This window comes from Pseudorca crassidens, chromosome 4 (assembly GCF_039906515.1).
Source record: "Pseudorca crassidens isolate mPseCra1 chromosome 4, mPseCra1.hap1, whole genome shotgun sequence".
Lineage (NCBI taxonomy): Eukaryota > Metazoa > Chordata > Mammalia > Artiodactyla > Delphinidae > Pseudorca > Pseudorca crassidens.
In genome coordinates, this window is record NC_090299.1 from 10,515,004 (window position 1) to 10,530,759 (window position 15,756).

General features: G+C 36.8%; 1 long non-coding RNA gene across 1 annotated transcript in view; it reads left to right on the forward strand.

The window, feature by feature from the left end:
* LOC137223402 (uncharacterized) overlaps positions 1–15,252 on the forward strand; it is a 57,902-nt gene extending 42,650 nt beyond the window's left edge. The window contains exons 4-5 of the long non-coding RNA XR_010942851.1: positions 10,261–10,380; positions 14,642–15,252. This is a non-coding gene — a long non-coding RNA (uncharacterized lncRNA). The remainder of the gene's footprint in view (positions 1–10,260; positions 10,381–14,641) is intronic.
* The last annotated feature ends 504 nt before the right edge of the window (positions 15,253–15,756 follow it).

The window sequence follows — 15,756 nt, forward strand, 5'->3', positions numbered from 1 at the left end:
GCATTAGCGAATACAAATAATTTGAGTTAATTAGAAATATATATGACTCAAACTTGTCAGAAAAGTACTTGCATAGGAGTCATTTCCATGTAAATACTTATTTATGAGTCAGTTTCAAATGTGTCACTGTCAATTACAACTGTATTATCGTGATCATTTAAACTAATGGATCAAATATAAAAATTTAGAAATATTATAATGTTATCTATGAAATTTTTGTCCTAAATACATCCTTCTACTTGTAATACCTTTCCTCACTCTTATTTGCATTTCCACCTAAACACATACACATACTTCTATGTGAGAGAATTATGTTACAGAAAATTTTTTTTAATTTAACTAAAACTATAGGTCTTGCATAATTGCTAAAGGTAATGAAACATATGGAATATATAAAGTGGTCATAAATAATTTTATGTAACTAAATACATCAAATGCTGAGGAAAGAGTTCATTATAAACTAGAGAACATCAACAGGCAAAATTATTATATCTCAGCTTAGTCTAATTAAATATGGAAATCCCAGCAAAATTAGGAGAGGAGGAAAACTGAAATTGAGTCAAAGAATGTTCATTGCAGGTTACATTCTCTGAGATGCCGATTCTGAGATGTAGTTTAGTGTGTAGGATAAATATTCAGGATCACCCTTGAGATCAATACCTATGGATGGGAGAGGGAGGGAGCAGGTTTGGACAAAGGAAGAGTTGAGGTGTCATGCAAGCCCAGCAGCCTTGGACAACCCATTATGAACTGTGAAGCTAGAATGGGCCCTTCAGAGTTGACCTTAAGGTTAGAAAGAGATGGCTTGGTCTTTAGACTAGTACACAGATCACTTGTTAGACTAGATCCACCCCAGGAAAGGGATGTGATTTGGGGCAAGGCAGCTCTGCAACTGTTGCAATTCCTGGAGGGGATGACAGCTGATGGTTAAAGGGTGGTGCATCACAACATCCCCCATTTGCAGCTTTTGAATCCACAACTTCAAATATGCTCTGAAACTTCAGTGGGATTCCAGTGGACTCTCCTCCTGGAGGAATCCTTTGAGAGGAAGATTAGCACTTTGTTCACTGCTTCTGCAGTTGGCCAAAACTGACATTCATTGTTTCTCTCCTTCATTATCCCCTATAGTTTCCCCTCCTCCTCAGCTATCACCTTTGCTGGTCTCAATGGCTTACCTCTGGTGTGACTTAAATGATCATTTCTAGGTTCTGGGCCCATGCATGCCCTACTCAAGCCAGAATTGCTACACTTTCCCATTTACAATCAAACTACAGCAAGGACATAAGAACAGATACCTAAATGAATCACCTGTGTGCAAAACAAATTCCTCCTTGAACCCAGGTATAACAGCAGTCCTAACTCCTCTTGGTAAACAAGGTCAATTATCTCTTCAAGGATATCACATATCTCACATCTTCTTGCTGATTGTCATTTCCCACAAGTAGCCCATAATGAAAAGTGACACTCTTACCTTCTAGTTAGATGGGATTCTCCCTGGGTTTCCTGGATCCAGTGGACATGTTCCGCTTTTGAGAACCAAGACCTCTAAACCTACAGAACTTAAAGTTCAAGATACAGGAAGCACAAATGTCCTAAGTGGGTTATTGGGAGTGAGGGTAAGTGGGGCCACTCCTATTTCAACTCTCTGGTTCCCAAGCCCATGATAGAAGATCCATGTAGTAAAGTTATCCCGAAGTGGCCAATTAGTATGATCAAGGAATGGTGCCACAATGGGGACTGGATGTTGGTTTTTCTTGCTGCCAGGTTGGACATTTGACAGCAGCAGGAGCTACAAGAGGCTTGGTAAGCAAAAGCCCATCCTTCTGGGTCCATGCATAGCCTCCATTTCTGCCGGCACTGTGATGGCCAATGAGAGAGGCCAGCAGATGTTAACAGGTTGAGTCACTTTTTCTACTTGTTTATTGCCTGTTTCATGGTAGAAGCTCTCTGGTTGGCATTAACATGTGATATGAAAATCTTCATAGTTTATGCCCACTCTCATATATAATACTTTTTTCTCTAATCTACACCTTCCTGTCCATGATATTTCATTTTTTTCCCTTACCATTTGCTAGTGTCCACAAGTAAGTATAAATTCTAACCTTGGGCCACATCTCTTTCCACACAAAGTAGACACCAGGTGTTCTGCTCATTAAGGGAATTTTCTCTTGCCACTGTCTTTCAAGGTCACCACTGGGTGAATCTGTAGAGAATTCCATCTATTTTTGGCTTACATCCACATACAGAGTTTGCTTTTTTTCCTCCTCCATCAGGTCATCATAAAAGTCCCTGCATACTGCCATAAGTGTTAGCTGGGGGAGGGGAGCTGGTACAACAATGGTGGATCATAAGGAACCCAGCTTATGCAGCTACTTTCTTAGCCCACATCTGGTACAACTATCACTGGGGTTATTCCCCAGAGAGCAGACTAAACTGAGATGAAGTTTAGTGTACTAGATATTTACTAAGGCATGCCCTTCCCTGAAATCAATAACTGTGGAAGAGAGAGGAAAGAAACATTGGGCAAAGGGAGATGTCACACTGTAATGCAGGTCCAATGGCTGTATCACCAACTGCACTGGAGTTATGGAACTAGAATGGTCCTTCGAATTGTTCATTTGAATTGAAATGGTCAGGAATTGATATGTGGTTGAGTGGGGGGCGCCCCAGGAAGGAGAATGATCTGAAAGAAGCGACTCTCTTCAGCTGAGACAATCTCTACAGGGAAGTTGAAGGCTTTTGGCCACCAGAGCTCCAAGCAGCTAGATCAGCAAACATTTCATTGAAGGTAGATCTCAGTGGCACATCACAGAATCCAATACAGATTAATGACAGGCTAAATGGTTAGGCTCTATAAAATTAAAGTAAAAATGGGAAAAAAAGGGGATCTTACATTATTTAAATGTTGCATGATTTTAAATGTGATTTAAAGAATTCTTTGTAGACAAAACCCTGATGGTACATTAAATGAATATTAGCATTATATTCATTTTCTGGTATATGAGGAAGACAGAGCAATCACAGCAGAAACTCTGAATTGAAAAATTACCTCTGCCACTTTTTAGATCTTAGTCTTAAGCAAATCCCTTAAATTTGTTTGAGAATCATTTTCCTTTTCTGTAAAAATATATACATCTAATAAGATTATACAAATTATGCAGAGTATAGCACTCACCCCCCAAAAAGCATACATATACAAACACACAAAGATAAAGGTGATAATATTACCATGTGCAAACACTAGAGGAAAACTTGGCCTAATTCTCTCATTATATGGAAAGTATGTATTTGAAAATAAGTACTTCTTACATACTTCAAGTGTTTCTTCTCTTGTACTCTACATTTATTCTAGATAAATTTATTTTATTCACTTATCTTAATAGTTATCTTTCTGATAGATTTTGTGTTAGATTTCATGCTAGAGATCTCTCATGTTCATGTTGTATCATCAGTGTTTTGAGCCTGATACATAGTTATTTAATAGATTCATGTTGAATGAACAGATGAAAAGAATAAATAAGATAATTTATTAAAAAGTAATCATTCTAATATCATGAGATCCAAAAGAAGCAAGCCTGGCAATTAAGGAAACACAGATAACTCCAACAAGGCAATGTCAATGATAAGCAAGTCATTATTTGATTAATGATTTTTTAAAAATAAATTTATTTATTTATTTTTGGCTGCTTTGGGTCTTTGTTGCTGTGCGCGGGCTTTCTCTAGTTGCAGTGAGCAGGGCTACTCTTCATTGCGGTGTGCGCGCTTCTCATTGCGATGGCTTCTCTTGTTGCGGAGCACGGGCTGCAGGCACGTGGGCTTCAGTAGTTGTGGCACACAGGCTCAGTAGTTGTGGCTCACGGGCTCTAGAGCACAGGCTCAGTAGTTGTGGCACACGGGATTAGTTGCTCTGCAGCATGTGGGATCTTCCCGGACCAGGGCTTGAACCCATGTCCCTGCATTGGCAGGCGGATTCTTAACCGCTGCACCACCAGGGAAGCCCTGATTAATGATTATCTTCCCCATACTGTCAGATCAATAAGGCTAAGAAAAAAATATGATTTTATACAACTTTTTGTCCTCATAACCTGTCTGTGTCTGGCAATTGATTGGTAATCTATAAATATTTCTTGAAGAAATGGACAAATGAATAAATTAATAAACTGAGTCAGGAACTACAACTGATATGTAAGAATTTGAGAGGTTAACTGCAATGACTAGTTATTGCCAGAGGAGGGAAGCAAAGCGTAACAGAGCAGCTGGTACCCCTCACAAAGTCTTCAAAACAGGAGTTACCGCGGTGGCAAGTTGTGGTCAACAATTAGAAGAGTGGTTTATGTGACCGGGATTATGTAAGAGTCAAGAGGAAAGTTACTCCCGAAAGCCAAGTCAAGCCATTAGTCAAAACCAAAGAGCACTGTGTGAAACTGGAAAAGGAAGGCTAAAATATGACACGCTGAGAAAGAGCCACGCATCAGACTATAAAACAAAGAATAACAAGGCTTCAGAAATGTAGTCAGGTGGAACATCTCTTCTGACAGTTCTCGCATTGATCTGTGAGTCTTTAAACCTCTTGGTTTGGGCTTGGGACTAAAATCTCTGCTTCTTAATGTTAAAGGATTCCAGACCTATTCTTGGGGATGATTATCTAACATAGAGTATATAGTTTGAATTTTTAAAGATGTTAAATATTGAAGGAAACAAGGGTTAGGAGTTAATCTCTAACCCTTTGATTATAGATTTAAGAACTTCTGCATGGAGAGAGGATGCTAGCCGTCAGAAACCAATGATGAAGTTTTAGATCAGAAATCTGGAAAGATGGGCAGTTTTACCTAATAGTGCTTATGTCTTCTGGTTGTTCTCAAATGGAATAAATGGAGCTCAGTGTCTCTTGCAGATACAGTGACAACTGCAAACAAGGAAATGGGTTTATAGTAGATTTGTTTGAGTACAGACTTTCCCCATAACCTTGGCTGTGCCTCCTAATTTATAAATTCATTTATTTATTTATTTGGCTGCATTGGGTCTTCGTTGTTGTGCGTGGGCTTTCTCTAGTTGTGGCGAGTGAGGGCTTGGGCAGTGCGCTGCTTCTCATTGCAGTGGCTTCTCTTGCGGTGCGCGGGCTTCTCATTGTGGTGGCTTCTCTTGTTGTGGAGCACGGGCTCTAGGCACGCAGGCTTCAGTAGTTGTGGCATGCGGGCTCAGTAGTTGTGGCACATGGGATTAGTTGCTCCACAGCATGTGGGATCTTCCCGAACCAGGGCTGGAACCCGTGTCCCCTGCATTGGCAGGTGGATTCTTAACCACTGCGACACCAGGGAAGTCCTGTGCTTCCTAATTTAAATAGCTGTCACTCTGACTTAATCTGGTTTTTACTCTTGGTTTCTTTATTTCTAGAATTCTGATGTAAACTTCAAAATGCAGTTTAACTTTACTGTAATTACATTCAGCACACGACTGGATCCATGCATGAATTAGAAAAATGATGCAGATTTATGATGCTGGCTCATCCCATGTCCCTGATTCTTGGACACCAAAACAAATACAGATGAAACTTTGAGTTCATCACTTCATTTTGGATAATGATTTAAACTTGAAAATTCAAAATTCCTAAACTAGAATCCCAGCTCTGTTGATGATTAATATGACTCTGGATAAGTCATATGGCCTTTTTTGGCCTACATTTCATTATCTTTTAACTGAATATTTAGATTAGGTCAGAAGTTCTTAAATTGGAGCTTTGGTAGGAAAGACTAAAGTGAGGGCTGTGTTTGGGCAGAAGTTATTTTAAGTCTTCCCTTTCATCTGTCCCACTCTAAGGGGGTTGGTTAAGTCTCAAAGAGGGAAAGAAAGGGCTTCTAAGTACTACTTGTAGCATTTTGTGTAAAAACAATGTTATAGGTCCAATCGTGTACCTAAGAAAATACTTTGAATTCCTAACGCCCAGTACCTCTGAATATGAATTTATTTGGGAATGGAATCATTGCAAATGTAATTAGTTAGGATAAAGTTACACTGGAGTAGGATGGGATCTAATCCAATATGACTGGTGTCCTTGTAGGAAGAAGAAAATTCCATGTGTATACGGAGACACACAGGGAGAAAACCCTGTGGCCAGAGAGGCAGAGATTAGAACAGTGCAGATGCAAGTCAAGGAGTAACAAGGTTTAGCGGTGATCGGAAGCTAGGAAGATGCAAGAATCTCAGAGGAAGCATGGCCCTGTTGATACCTTAATTTTGGACTTAATGTTTCCAGAGCTGTGAGAGAATATAATTCTGTTGCTTTAAGCCACCTGGTTCGTGGTACTTTGTTAAGAACAGCCTCAGGAAACGAATACAGGCAAAGACAATATTAACTTATTTGTGCAAAAACAAGAACAGTATTAACTTATTTATGCAGAGGTGAAGATGCTGAGGAAAACAATAAAAAAACACATTTTGATTAAAGATTTAAGAAACCATACAAAAGAGAAGTTAGTTTCAACCCACATGTCCTTAAAGACTTTTTCCATATACTGTTGGCTGTATTGATCAATTTAAATCAATGATATTCTGACTTAATTTTGTTTTTTAATTTGTTTTGAAAGGTCTAAAGCAGGAGAAAGTGGTTAATGTGTTAGTTCTAGTTAAGTTGCAAATAAAGCATTCAACAAATCACACACAGACTCATCAATATAAGGCAGAAGCCTCCCCTGTATGGGGGCTTAAACACAATCTCAGAGCGTATACTAAGTAATAAGCTACTCTGACCCAGTGGCAACTCCTCTAAAGCCAATTCCTATAAACTCTTATAAATAAAATCATACTCACCCTTGGCAATCTGGAAGACTCAGGGAATGTCCAAGGCTATGTCCTCTCTAGAGTGATTGGAGAGGAGATATACAAACTACTAGGCCTTGTCTGAAAATGGGGCAAACACAGCTCCTTGAACTATAATAGTAGCATCCAAGGCATATACATATCCAGTGGTAAATGGTAAAGATCTAACTGGTTAAGGAAGTTTAAGTATAACTTTTGACCAATAAAGAACGCATAATTACCCATGAGTGAGCCATAAGTAACCAAGCTAAAAATTAAAAAAACCAAACAGGTGGTTTTCAAGGGGAAAAGAGTCGGGGGAGGAAAGAAGTAGGTGAGGGAGATTGAGGTACAAGCTTCCAGTTGCAAAATAAATGAATCATCGTTATGCAACGTACTGCATGGGGAATATTGTCAATAACTATGTAACATATTTGTATGGTGACATATTGTAGCTGGACTTATCCTGGTGATCATTTTAAAATGTATAGAAATTTCAAATCATTATGTTATGTAACAGGAACTAACATAGTGTTGAAGGTTACTTATACTTCAAAAATAAACAAACAAGAAAACTCATAGAAAAAGAGATCAGTCAGGGGGTGGGGAGAGGGGGAGTTCAATGAAGGTAGTCAAAAGATAAAAACTTCCAGTTATAAGACATATAAGTATCATTACTAGGGATGTAATGCACAACATGATAAATATTGAATAATACTGTTATGTTATATATGAAAATTAAGAGAGTAAATCCTAAGAATTCTCATCACAAGGAAAAATGGTTTTTTTTAAACAATTTTGTATCTATATTAGATGATGGATGTTCACTAAACTTATTGTGATAATCACTTCATGATATATGTAGATCAAATCATAAATTTATACAGTGCTGTATGTCAATTTTACTTCAGTAAAACTGGAAGAAAACATGAATAGGGAAATCAGAATTATACAAAAAAACGCAAGCTGAACGACCACATTATAAGTGAAGGTATAATTTATAATGCACATTTTAAAAATTTGATGTATTACATAGATTAAGAAAGTGCAGATTGTACAAAAGCTTTCAGAGTTTGATTCATGTTTATAATTAAGCACAGAGTTGGTTGTGATGATTCTTTCAGAGGATAAAGTTTTCAAATAAAGAAATTTACTAAGCCGAGAGAGCCAGAAGGGGTTTATTTCTTCACTGAATTAGAGAAAATTTCCAAAGACCCCAGGCCTAACTTGATCTACAAGTAATTGAAGTGTTCCTTCAATAGAGGCATTATACAAATATACTCTGCTCTGATTATTGCTCATAGTATTAATATAATTAACATTGATTATAAAATAATAATAATAAAGCAATCCTGCAAATAATGGGACATGTAATAATGAAACTGTTGACTAATGATGACTTACAATACTTGGGGCAGGACTGCTTGGTCTGGGGAAAAGGGGATATGAAAGGAATAGTGATGGAACAGAGCTTATATGTTTGTTCACTTAGGAAGAAATGTAAGCTTGATGAGGATAGCTTTTTGTGCACATTATCTTCATTTGTGAGACACTTTGAGCAAAAGAGCATCGTGGAGTTTAATGCCTTACTATGTTGTCTCCAATGCACAGTTCATGTCTGAAGCATGAAAAGTTGTGACAACTTAAACAACTGCCTTCATGGGGCCATTCTCAAGATTGACTTAGTAGATACAGTAGTAAATAAAAGATATGAAAATCCTGGACTATTTTCATGGGCATTGTTCAAATGACTAATAGGAATCCACTTATGGTATGTCAAGAATTAATGATGTAAAGTTAATTGTCTTTGAAAACGGTACATTGGTAAGGATCTGAATTTTACAATAAGGAGGCAGAGACAAATCACTAAGTATAAAGATGTGGGAGAGTTGGGAAGGTCATACACTCTAAAATTAAAATCTTTATTCTAGCAGTTCTAGGAGATGATGATATCTGTGATATAGCTATCAACAAAGATAAAAGAATATGATTTTGGGACTTCCCTGGCGGTCCAGTGCTTATGACTCTGGGCTTCCACTGCAGGGCGCATGGGTTCAATTCCTGGTCAGAGAACTAATATCATGCTGTATGGCATGGCCAAAAAATAAAATAATAATAATAAAATAAAAATAACAATTGGACAAAAAAGAATACGATTTGGATGAAGTTCTCCTGTATTTAGGAAATTGCAGAGCTCTGAGATCAATGAATCACGAGGGTCATCAATTTCCATGTTAGAAGTGACGGTGTTAGTAGTTACATGGAAAAGTACTTTCCTATTTCTACATTCAGAAAGCAAACATGTTTGCACACACAAATACACACAAATCCATCTCAAAGACTGAAAGCTCACTTGAATTTTGAAGAAAATTGGATTTAGAAGTTAGTACAGGTTTGTATTCAGTTAAATGATTAAAGTGTAAAATGAAAATGTGTTAAGAACTATGGTGAGAATGATGTCATAAAAAGAGTAAAAAATATTGGGTTTTGTTTTCAAATCAGAAACTCATACAAAGAGATTAATTTAACCAGATTTACTCTAGATAGTAAGCTCAATGAGTGTGTGTCAATGAGAAATTCCTGAATCTGTAGCAAGAAGTTAATATGTCTCATCAAGAATGGATCTAGTGAGTGTGCATTGGCGGACAACCAGCAAGAGTATAGCACACGGCTGCAACAGCATACAATTCTGATTGTCTAGACTCGGATAGCCCATAATTTTCCTCTTTTTCTGTACAGCTTTGAATAGGTTAATGGCATCAGTGTGACATAAATACTGCCTGGGAAACTTACAGTAACGTTTTCTAGTCTTCTGTACTGAGGTTTTTGTTCAAAGATTCATTCTCTGCTTAAAGATATTACTTCTAATAGCCAGTGCTCTAACTTTTCTGTGTTTTTTGTGTGTGTGTCTTTTTTTTTTTTTAACTACAGTTGCCTTTTTCTCTGCAGTTGCAGGGCATAGAGATATCTACTCACATCCAAAGAAGACATTCCAGTTTCACTTCTGATTTCTTGTCTATTTATAAATTTTTTGTTGCAGCTATCTTAACCTTACTGTTTGATAAGTCCATCAACTGATGATTTGGAAGCTTACACCCCTTATCTCTTATTTTGACTTTTACATTAAAATAAATCCCAGTCTCTCCTAACCAAAGTATTAATGGGACAACATCACTGTCATTTATCTTATCTTTTCATCTTAACCTGTTATGTTTCATTATCATGTATTATTATTTTTATTCCTTCCCGAAGTTGATTGTTAATGTCTTTAAACCTTTTCTCCTTTATAGATTAATCCCAAGTTCTTAGGAGAATTCTCTTCACCCAAGTGCTCAGCAATCCAAATAAAGAGATTTCATTGAAAAAGAGGTTAGACTTCCCAGGTATTCCAGAATATAGATCTATATCTTCTTTTCTTATGTCCATTTGCCATAGAATGTTATCTTCTCTTTTTCTGTCCTCTAGGTTCTACATGTCAACTCTCTCAATTCAGGAACACTATGGATCTTTAAGTAAATATAATATTACTTCGGATCAGTGAACTTTTCTAGGGCCAAGACACCCACACCAGACATCAAAATTAAGGTATTTCACAAGCTGTGAAATTTTATTTGGGGTTGAAAAACATAGAGAACACTTCTCTTTATTTTACATATGAACTTATATAGTTAATCTTACAAAAGGGTTTGAATTATTGTGGTAAGCCTTAAACCATTGTTACTTCAGCTATTTCCTCCATATAAGTAATAATGTTGGATGTAATAGATGGTGATTTTTTCTATCTATACAGCACTAGGCAGTGAACAAATATATTTTTAGTTTAAGAAATGCATTATATGACTTTTTTCCCCCATTTTTGAACTAAATAAGAGGAACAGAATATAAATGACCAAAAGTGTGTAAATGATATTCAGTATTATGAAAAGTTGAGAAATACCACAGCTAAATCAGTAGTCTGGATGTTCTTTTATCAGTGCAAATAAAACTTAAAAGATGAAGGCTAAGATAAATATCATGAGATGTGGGATACTATTATAGGTACAATGGTATATGAGGAAATGCTTCTCTCTTTTTCTGTGTTTGATAACTAAGTGGTAGCTGAAATGTACTCCAATTGTGATTGTTTGGTAGTTACATTTGTTTTATACTTAAGACTATTACAATCTGTTAATGATAATAATGATAATAGAAACTTAGCAGATGTATTTTTGGCCTCTGTTATCAAAAACTATTTTTCTCATAAAATGCACTGCACTACACTATTTTCATAGCACTTGACTATTGACTGTACTTTTTTGTTTAAGAAATTGTACTATATTATTCACATTACTCACTTAGGAGATAGTATAATTTGTCCAAAATAATGTTTGTGACATAAACAAACAAAAAAGCACCCTCTCCTTCCATCTCCCACTTTCACCTTTTGGGGAGATAAAGAAACATCCAGAAGGAAAAAAAAAAAAAATTGTTCTTGTAGTTCCTGGTGACTTCTACCAGGTGACGGTTTTTCACAGGCATCATAATACTTTTTCATTTATAGTCTGCCTAAAATAACTCAAAAAAGTGTATGTAAAAGAGGCTTATAAATGATTCATGCTATTTGACAATTCCTGTAAAGTGTAGGTGAAAATAATAAATTAACTTTCCTTTCTTCCTTTTTCTAATGTGCAGTGTGGTGGCCGACTCTTTCAAATAAAAAAGAAAACATGTCATTTAGCAGCTTTTTTTCTTCCAAATTCCAATGCAGTAGAATTTTGCTAAATTTTTATTATCACGTGTAAAACAGTGATATAATATTTTAGCCCAATAACACAATGGAGTTTATTTTCTTATATATCCACAAGGCAGGCACAAAAATTTCTGAAAGTCTATTCTAAAATCATATTGAATGAAACAAAATTCTATTGTAAACATCAACATATTTCATTATTCATGAACACAATACAAATCAGTTGCATTTTAAAAAATTTATTTATTTATTTTGGTTGCACCAGGTCTTAGTTGCAGCACGCAGGATCTTGGTTGTGGCATGCGGGATCTTCTAGTTGCAGTATGCATGCAGGATCTAGTTCCCTGACCAGGGATTGAACCCAGGCCCTCTGCATTGGGAGCGTGCAGTCTTATTCACTGGGCCACCAGGGAAGTCCCTCAGTTACATTTTAATAAATTACATTCTTTAAAAATTTGAGGTGTCTGACCACATTACACTATCTTCCTGTACTCCAGAGACAACAATTTCCATGATTTTATGCTTTTATTCCTATAAATTTCCTTAAATTTTTCCACAAATTTCTATCCCTAAACAACGTATTGCTTAGTTTTTCATATCATTCATTTACTTTAGTGTAAAGAATCTTTTATGCCTTCTTTTTTGTTTCTTTGTTTTTTTTGCGGTACGCGGGCCTCTCACTGCTGTGGCCTCTCCTGTTGCAGAGCACAGGCTCCAGACGCACAGGCTCAGCGGCCACGGCTCACGGGCCCAGCCGCTCCGCGGCATGTGGGATCTTCCCGGACCGGGGCACGAACCCGTGTCCCCTGCATCGGCAGGTGGACTCTCAACCACTGTGCCACCAGGGAAGCCCTACTTTTTCTTTTGCTCTGTTTCTCTCCCTCGTAGGGAAATTGCTCTTCTTCAGTTTTGTTGGTTTTAATGAGAGGAAACAGATAACAGGGGTTGAAATTTTTAATATGAATTAATGGTAGTTGAAGAGAACCTACGAACCTGGATCTCTTCCTAGGTTAGAAGAGCCTGTTGCAGACCTGAGAAGGAGGCCTAAACAGCCAGTGTGGGAATAATATGTTAGAGACTTCGCTTCCAGAAAAAAAAAAGTGCTGATAACTGCTGAAAAATTGTGTCCTTGCACTGTAGCACATCACAAGCAGATTTGATTCTAATAATTAGAATACGGCAGACCTAAAACAATTCTCATGAGGCCACATAGTTTATCTAATCTAAATTTATAGAAGTCTACTATTTTCTGCCCACAATTTCTCTTTCCAACTGCTCCATTTTGTCAATTTAAAAGGACAGAAGCAACATTCACAAAATGCACAGATTGTATCTGAAGAAGTTGCAATGGGTATCCAAGAAAGATAGCTCATTTCTCTTTACGTAGCTCTCCAAAATCTTGATCATATTTAAAGTAATATTTTCACCAATATTTGTTAAAACCTACCATTTATTTGCACTTAGAAGTAATTATTAACACTAATATTAGAGTTAATCATGATAGTAAGTGAATTTGAGCATTAAGTTAATTGAGGGGAATTCATATGCAAATATTTATTAGTTTTTGTATAAACTATATTTTGTAGGAACATCATTTTACTAACTTAATATTATAATACACTTTACGTTAATACACATCTTTAATTTCCTTCACCATTAATTATCACCACAACATTGTTAGTTTAAGTTTCCTAGAATATAAGCAACTAAAATGGAAAGCTTTCATTAAAGTGTAATTTCATATTTGAGCCCTATATGTTAACAATGCATGTGTATTTTAAATTAGAATTGTTTGATACTGACATGCCAGAATTTTATTAATTAGTAAAAGCATTAAAATGTACCTGAAATCATCTATTTAATTAACAAAGAAACAAATAGTGTTAGAAAGTAAGAGCCTAGATGTGTAGAAAAACACAGATTGAATATGTGATGGAAAATAAAGGTAAAATTTAACTATCAGTGTAATATAATTAAAATTGTAAAATACATTCTATATTTTATGAATTAAGTATTATAATTAATAAATGCCTCTTAAAATCCTCATAAATAAAATACACTAGCTATCCTTGAAAATTAGAAAATCATGTCTTAGTTTCAATACACTTAAAGAGCAAGCTTTGATTTCATTTGAAATTCATCTACTATGATAAGCTTACCCTAATGGGAGGATGCATGAATGAATTCTCTGAATCCCATAGAAAGAGGCTTCGGTAAACTATATTTGAGTGAAGTACAGGTTTTGATGTTAAGAATGAAATAGAATCCTTGACCAATTTTGTATTTTTGAGCTAGTTTGAACAATCAATTTGAAGTGTGTCTTTGGGGAATGTCCCAATGTGAATTTTCATTTTATTACTTTTAACTATTGGGAATAATAAGTTCACCAGAAAAAGATATTTTGATATTTAGAATTAATAAAGTGAATTTAGGGCTTCCCTGGTGGTGCAGTGGTTGGGAGTCTGCCTGCCGGTGCAGGGGACACGGGTTCGTGCCCCAGTCTGGGAAGATCCCTCATGCCGTGGAGCGGCGGGGCCCGTGAGCCATGGCCGCTGAGCCTGCGCGTCTGGAGCCTGTGCTCCGCAGCGGGAGGGGCCACAGCAGTGAGAGGCCCGCGTACTGCAAAATAAAAATTAAAAAAATAAAAATAAAGTGAATTTATCCACAGACAGTGAGAATTGTATTTTTCCAGTTTCCTCCAGAACCTGAAATGGACTTTCCATTGACAACATAGTGTTCCTTTACCATCATCTCTCTATCAGCCTCTGCTTCTCCCGTGTCCCTTCAGCTCTTAGGGGGAAAAACATTAATAGACTTATCCCACTGCGTATTTAATACCCTTAACACGCTATTTCTTTGTTCTCAAATGGCAGTCTACCCAGTAAATCTGCAACCATCTAATTAGAAATCACTTTGGCAAGAGTGGCAGTGGCTCTCAACAGCCATTCAGTATTAGAAACTAGCCACACCTGAGCTCGCTACACCCAATCTGTAAACAGCTGTTTCTCAAACCTTCATATGCATATGCATTACTCATTCTCATCACTTTTAAAAACTTAAACTTGAGAATTTCAGTCTCTGACCACAGCCTACAATTCTTTCATTTTATCTCTTAAGTGTCATTCAATAAGGTCATCATCGCACTCCAAACATGAGGAAGACCTACTCCTCGTCTCACAAGTGGACCTGCTTAGCTTTGTCTCTCTGTCAGAATTTGGTGTCTGTACGTCTTCGTGTGACGGCATGGAGAGGATCTACCATTAAAGATTCAATTTTCCACTGTTATTCTGTTGTAACTATTTTGATAACTTTTTCCCTTATGCAGACTTCATTCAGATTTAATTGACTACTTATTATGCTCTTAAATGTCTGACGCTAAAATGCGTTCAGAGCTTAGGTGAACAAAATAAATGTTAGACGTTGCAAAGGTGACTAGAGAGTATATGTTCCACCTGAATGCATAAAATGTTTTTTTTTAAAGTTGTTATACTGGCTTTAATAATACAGGTCGGTAGCTGCCAGTGAGAAACACCTGTCCATCCTTTTTTCCTACACTTTGAACTCTGTATGCTATCCCTGGACTGTGCCTTTTTTCTTGCTGGAATGACTTTGCTTCCATCTGCTTATGTCCAAATAGAAATTGAATCAATTAGGCTTGACTTGGCTGTATAAAAGTGAGAAATAATAAAAAGAATCTTTAAACCAAGAAGAAGTTTGCTCTTCTTTCACACACACAAATCAGAGAGAGGAATACAAGGTCAGTGTGGTAGCTCTATGCACATGAGAAACCAAGTCTTTTAATTGTACACTACTGAGAATGGCATGAGACTCAAACTCAAGGTTGCTTCATAAGATAATTGTCCACAGACTTGGCAGAAAAGAAGTAAAAAGAGATCATGAAAATAGTGCCCTTTCAGCTGAGTCAGAGCATACTTAATAATGTTACAATAAGACTCATCCTGGCTGCAATGGAGGCTGCAAAACAAAGCCCTTAATTTTGGCACTTGGTTGCCTGGAATAAAATTGGGGCTCCATTTTTAAAGAAGGGGAGAATGGATACTTCCTAGGCAGCTAGTAGTCACGGCCACAGCATCCAGGCACACACACTTCTGCTTTCTGTAATTTCCTATACCCAATTCTCCAGGTACAGATACTGAGAGTCCCTCGAGGATTTCACAGCTACAGGAGTCTATAATGGGTTTGCTCTTCATTCTTGTTCTAAGTCATACAGC